This window comes from Delphinus delphis, chromosome 15, assembly GCF_949987515.2.
Source record: "Delphinus delphis chromosome 15, mDelDel1.2, whole genome shotgun sequence".
Lineage (NCBI taxonomy): Eukaryota > Metazoa > Chordata > Mammalia > Artiodactyla > Delphinidae > Delphinus > Delphinus delphis.
The window spans coordinates 28915981-28922916 of NC_082697.1; the positions used below are offsets into that span (position 1 = coordinate 28915981).

A 6936-nucleotide genomic window follows, 5' to 3' on the forward strand; every position below is an offset into this window, starting at 1 on the left:
ATGTCCCCCTATGTTCATTGCAGCATTATTTACAATAGCCAAGATATAGAAGCAACCTAAGTGTCCACTTAGATGAGTGGATAAAGAAGATGTGGTATATATAATAAATGGAATATTACTCAGCCATAAAAAAGAATGAAATCTTGCCATTTGCAACAACATGTATGGACCTAGAGGGTATTATGGTAAGTGAAATTGTCAGACAGAGAAAGACTGTATGAATTCACTTATATGTGGAATCCAGAAACAGAGTTATAGATACAGAGAACAAAGAGTTGGTTGCCAGAAGGGAGAGGGGTGGAGGCAGGAAAGAAATAGGTGAGGGAGATTAAGAGGTACAAACATCCAGTTGCAAAATAAATGAATCAGTGGTATGAAATGTACAGTATGGGGAATATTGTCAATAACTCTGGTCTCCCAGCAATTGGCCTGGTGTTGGTATAGCCTTAAACCAAGGAGGTGGAGCTGGGTTTAAATTTTTGAAATTAAAGTAGGTCTACATGTTAGGAACTCATGTCTTTTCTTGTAAGTAAATAGAGTGAATTAGCCATTTGGTCTCGGAAAAGTTCATTGTTGAGGGCTTAAGAGATTTGGAACCATGGAGACCAACGAGGCAAGCTCAGAGTCGATAGCATCCTTCACTAAACAGGAGATCATGAGTAGCTTTCTGCCAGAGGGAGGGTGTTATGAGCTACTCACCGTTACAGGCAAAGGATTCGAGGACCTGATGACAGTGAATCTAGCAAGGTACAAACCAATGGGAAAGTATGTGACTGTACAAAGGATTAACCTAGAAGCTTGTTCCAATGAGCTGGTGACATACTTGCAAGGGGAGCTCCATGTCTCTAAGATCTTCAGCCATCCCAATATCCTGCCATATCAAGCCACCTTTGTTACAGACAATGAGCTGTGGGTTATCACATCATTCATGGCATATGTCTCTGCAAAGGACCTCATCTGTACATACTTCATGGACAGCATGAATGAGCTGTGAATTGCTTACATCCTGCAGGGGGTGCTCAAGGCCCTGGACTACATCCACCACATTGGATATATGCACAGGAGTGTCAAAGCCAGGCACCTACATTCTGATCTCCACAGATGGGAAGGTCTACCTGTCCGGTTTAAGCAGCAACCTCAGCATGATCAGCCACTGGCAGCAGCAGCGTGTGGTCCACGACTTTACCAAGTACAGTATCAAGGTTCTGCCCTGGCTCAGCCCAGAGGTCCTCCAGCAGAATCTTCAGGGTTATGATACCAAGTTTGACATCTACAGTGTGGGAATCACAGCCTGTGAACTGGCCAATAGCCATGTCCCCTTTAAAGGATATGCCTGCCCCCCAGATGTTACTGGAGAAGCTGAACGGCATTGTGCCCTGCCTGCTGGACACCAGCACCATCCCTGCCCAGGAGCTTACCATGAGCATCTCGCGCTCAGTGGCCAACTCTGGCCTGAGTGATAGCCTGACCACCAGCACCCCCAGGACCTCCAATGGCAACTCACTGTCCCACCCCTATCACCGCATCTTCTCACCCCACTTCCACCACTTTGTGGAGCAGTGCCTTCAGCACAACCCAGATGTAAGACCAAGTGCCTGCACCCTCCTGAACCATTCTTTCTTCAAGCTGATCAAGCGACGTGCCTCAGAGGCTTTGCCTGAGTTGCTTTGTCCTGTCACCCCCATCACCAATTTTGAAGGCAGCCAGTCTCAGGATCACAGTGGAATCTTTGGCCTGGTAACAAACCTGGAAGAGCTGGAGGTGGACAAGTGGGAGTTCTGAGCCTCTGAAGAAGGTGCACATTCTCCATCCTGGGCCATATGAGCCTCTGGGACACTTCCTGAGGGCTAGCCACATTCCCACCCTCCTGGGGGCAGATTGGGCAGAAAGGACATTTCTGCCAGAAAAGTTGGCTGCTTACTGACTGGGAAAGAAATTCCTGGAGAGAAACTTTTCTTTACTGCTCCAAGGCTTTTGAGACACAAGGGAATCCCAACAACCATGGATCGGGAGGGGCTAGAAATCTGACATTCCTAGTCCTGTGAGCTCAGGCGACTTGACCTCTTCAGAAGAAAGAGATGCTGTTCTGGCCCTTGGGGCTGAAGTCCAAGCCCAGGGTTTGACTCATCCACCCAGGGAACTGTGTGACTTCTCACTCTGGTTCTCCTACCAGCCTGCTTGCATTCTTCTCCCCTGCTCTCAGATCCTATAGGTCCATGGAGGGGCAAGCAATAAGAAACCCCTCCACTCATACCTCTCCCTAATAACTGAAGGGAAGGGTATTTTTTCTTTTTAAGCACTAGGTTAAGGCTATGGCAGTCCATCCTCATCCCCCTTTTCACTTGGGCCCTGACCCCTAAAACCTTCCCTTGGTTCATCTGTGTAGCTCATTCCTTTCCCACCAAGAGTCCATCTTACCGTCTCCTGCAGGCAGCCTTGGTGCTTCTTCCAAGGGCCATGATGTCTTGCCTAGCCTGAGGGCCTAAGTCCTTATGCCGTGTGAGTTTCATTGACAGAACAAATTAAAACTTCCAGAGAATCAAAAGGAAAAAAAAAAAAAAAAAACCTCTGTAAGGTTTTTATGTCTGTAAGGTGACATATTGTAACTAGACTTTATTGTAACTAGACTTTATATTGGTGATCACTTTGAAATGTTATAGAAATATCAAATCACTATGTCATGTAACAGGAACTCACATAGTGTTGTAGGTCACTTATACTTCAAAAACAAACAAACAAATCCATAGAAATAGAGATCAGATTTGTGGTTATGGGACGGGGTGGTATAAAAGGGGAATTGGATGAAGGTAGTCAAAAGGTACAAACTTCCAGCCATAAGATAAATAAGTACTAGGGATGTAATGTACAACACAATAAATATAATTAACACTGCTGTATGTTATATATGAAAGAGAATAAATTCTAAGAATTATCACAAGGAAAAAATATTTTCTATTTCTTTAATTTTGCATCTCTATGAAATGATGGATACTCACTAAACTTACTGTGATAATCATTTCACGATGTATATGAGCATTGTGCTGTACACCTTAAACTTATACAGTGCTGAATGTCAATTATATCTCAGTAAAACTGGAAGAAAAAAAAAGTACCCAATTTCAGCTGACGGGCTATGAGCAAAGTTTAAAGTGGGGACAGGAAATTAAATTGGCCCTACGGTGGGTCCTTTGGGTCAATTCAGTGTACTGCTGTTGGAGCTGCCACTGCTGGAAGTATAATTGGTACTGATGTTTGTACAGGTTTGTACTGTGAATGCCCATAAGTGTCAGAGGGGATTCGCTCATTCAGGGATTGCTGTATGTACAGAGGTGATTCCTGAATCCTCCAAGATGGTCCAGGAGAAACCCTATAGGCTTCCAAGAAGAGAAAGGAAAACGGGAAGAAATAGACTCAGTGGTCACGATTACTCAGAGGAGGCCAGTTTCCTGCACAACAGCATCACCTTTCGGACACAGTCACCAAGTACATTCCTTTTGGAACCTGCTAATTTCTTACTTACTGACCCATAGAAGTCCTGTGACTCTTCAACCTGACATTCCCATTTGGGGATGGGTAAACTTGGATTTGGTGGCTATCCAGGGACGAACAAAAGGCCTTGCTAGTCAAATGGAAATGCTATACAGTAAGTCCCCTACATATGAATGAGTTCCATTCCGAGAGCGCGTTCATAAGTCCAATGTGTTCATAAGTCCAACAAAGTTAGCCTAAGTACCCAACTAACACAATTGGCTATATAGTACTGTACTGCAATAGGTTTATAATACTTTTCACACAAATAATACATAAAAAACAAACACGAAAAGTAAAGAAAACATTTTTAATCTTACAGTACAGTACCTTGAAAAGTACAGTAGTACAGTACAACAGCTGGAATACAGGGGCTGGCATCGAGTGAACAGGCAAGAAGAGTTACTGACTGGAGGAGGGAGAGGAGGTAGGAGATGGTAGAGCTGAAGGATCATCAGCAATAGGAGATGGAGGGCAAGCTGCAATTTCATTCACGCCTGACGTTGATGGCACAGGTTCTGGTTCCTTGCTGGATTCAATTCTATCTACCCTCTTGAAAAAACGATCCAGTGATGTCTGGGTAGCAGCTCTTTTTTTTTTTTTCTTTCTCGTCATAGATGACACAGTAGCACTGGATTGCATTCTGAATGGCTCCTGCAAACTTCGTGTACCATTCTACATTCGGGTCCTGCACCTCAAAAACTAACAGTGTCTCCTCAAATAAAGAAAACCCACTTGCCATTTCCCACGTCGTGAATCTCTTCGGTTCTTCAGTTACTTCTTCTTCCTCTTGTCTCTCCTCATGCTTTCTCTGGGCCTCCAATTCCATCAGGTCTTCATTAGTAAGCCCCTCGTGTTGCGCAGCAAAGAGTTCAATGAAGTCGTCCTCTTGCGGAACAAGCTGCAGCTTCTCGCTGAGGGTCACTAAGTTGCTGAAGACTTCTTTGGACTCTTCATCCAACTTCTCAAATCCATGAAAATCATGAACAAACTGTGGGCAAAGGTTCTTCCAAACCCCGTTCATGGTGACAGCCGTAACCTCACGCCAAACAAATTCAATGTTTTTTATGACCTTGTAGATGTTATAGTCCTTCCAAAATTGTCACAAAGTTGTTCCCGATTCGTCACTCACCTTTACTGCCTGACGAAAAGTGTGACGTAAATAATATTTCTTGAAAGTCGCTATAACTCCCTGGTCCATAGGTTGGATAAGCGACATGGTATTTGGTGGCAGATGCACTACTTTGACATTCATGGGGATGAAAGTCGTCCATGAATGGGGGGTGGCCTGGAGCACTGTCGAGCAGCAAAAGAATGTTGAATGGATGTCCTTCTCCAAGCAATATTTCTCTACCTCTGGGATAAAGTGGTGGAAAAACCAGTCCTGGAAAATGGCCTGTGTAACACAGGCTTTGGGGTTACTCTTCCATACAACAGGAAGAGAGCCCTTGGCTATGTTTTTAAGGGCTCTTGGGTTCTCTGAATGATAAACTAAGAGAGGCTTCAGGTTCACATCACCAGAGGCATTGCCACCAAACAACAGAGTTAGCCTATCCTTTGCTGCTTTATAACCTGGCATCAACTTTTCCTCCTTACTGATGCAACTTCGGTCTGACATCCCCTTCTAGTACAGTCCTGTCTCATCCACATTAAAAACCTACTCGGGTAAATATGTGCCTTCATCAATAATTTCTGGAAGTGTTTCAGGAAATTCCCAGGCAGCTACTGTATCTGCACTCGCTGCCTTGCCACTTACTTTTGTGTTCTGAAGGTTGGCTCTAGCCTTGAAGCAATGAAACCAACCATGGCTGACATTAAAAGTTGCACCCTCTGATTCTTCGCTGTGTTTCTTCTTCAAGTCTTCATAAAGGCTTTTAGCTTTCTCTTAAATCAGCATTAAGCTGAGTGGGACTTGACACTGATGCTGATCCTGTATCCACACACTGAGAAGTTTCTCCACCTCTTCCATCACTTTTCCACGCTTCCTCGATATTATTGTTGACATAATTGGCACAGCAGACTTCACATGCCCCATGATCTTGTCCTTGTTCTTTAGAATCGTGCCAATGGTTGAATGATTCATGTTATAAGAATAAGAGACGTCTACCATCTTTTTGCCTCACTCCACTCTCTCAATTATTTTCACTTTTGTTTCCATCTTTATCACTTGGCGCTTCTTAGCAGTACCAGCTACATCACCACTGCTTTTACTCTTGCTTCTGCACATCCTGGGCTTGAAATAAAAATACTATACTACCGTACTCTATACAATGCTGTACAGTAAAGTACACAAAGCACAACCACTTGTGTAGAGGATGCACGCATGTGACGATGTACGCCAGATGCGTGAACTAACTTACATGATTGGACATGGGAACACACGTTCGCCTCTTTGGAAGTTTGCAACTTGAAGGTTTGTATGTAGTGGACTTACTGTATTCAAGAGCACACCTGACCTAGCTCTAACATTACATCTGGGTTTTACATGAAAGGGTGGCAGCAATCCCTTTGGGAAAAACTTTATTCCTCACTTCATCACCTGAAGCATAACTGCTAGCTCAATGGGACCCTCAGTTCACAGAGGGTCCCCTAAGTGCCTGCCTGGTTTTCAAGCACACCAGCAATGTCCATGTTCAACCTCAGCATCAGCTATGCAGAATCAGAAGCAGGCATGGTCATTCTGCTCAATGGGCAGAACTCAAGGCAGTGCTCATAGTCCTGGCCAATACCTCCCCTGAAGAAACTTAGGACATTTTTACTGACTTTTGTGCTGTTGCCAACGGCCTAGCTGTCTTGTCTGCAAGACTGGCAAATTAAAGGCATTCTTCTTTGGAGCTGCAAACTGTGGAAACAAATTCAGCTGCCAATCAGACAACCTGGGTCTCCCATGGAGATGCCTGTGGTAAGGGCCCTTCTCTAATAAGACCAACTTAAATCAAGCTGCTGATCCAGCCTGTACTGCCCATACAACCACCATCGCTGCCTGGATCCATCCTTGCACCAGACGCAGCAACACATCCACCATCATGGATGGGGCACAAAGTAAAGAACTATATGTTTCTGATGCAGAAGCCACCACTACCTACCAGACTTGTGACACCTCCCAAAAGTTGAGCTGTTTGTCTTATAGTAAAGAGGCCACATTGCACAGGGCATTGCTCCCACCTACTCCTGGATGATTGACTACTCCAGACCTTTGACCCCTTCTTTGGACTATCGTTGGTGCCTCACTGCTCTGGGGCACATTTTCAAGTTACAGTGTTGCTGTTCTAGTCTGATCAGGAGACTCTGGCCACCACCATTGTGGCCCTTGTAACTAAGCCATGTCAAGTTTTTGGCTTTTCAGATCATCCACAGCCTGACAGTGATGCACCCTTCGTTGCAAAAGCCACTCAACCAGGGGCCAAT

The 6936-nt window shown here is 44.6% G+C and overlaps 1 pseudogene; it reads left to right on the forward strand.

Moving 5' to 3' along the window:
• The first annotated feature begins 513 nt into the window (after positions 1 to 513).
• On the forward strand, positions 514 to 1782 carry LOC132438603 (STE20-related kinase adapter protein alpha-like; annotated as a pseudogene).
• The last annotated feature ends 5154 nt before the right edge of the window (positions 1783 to 6936 follow it).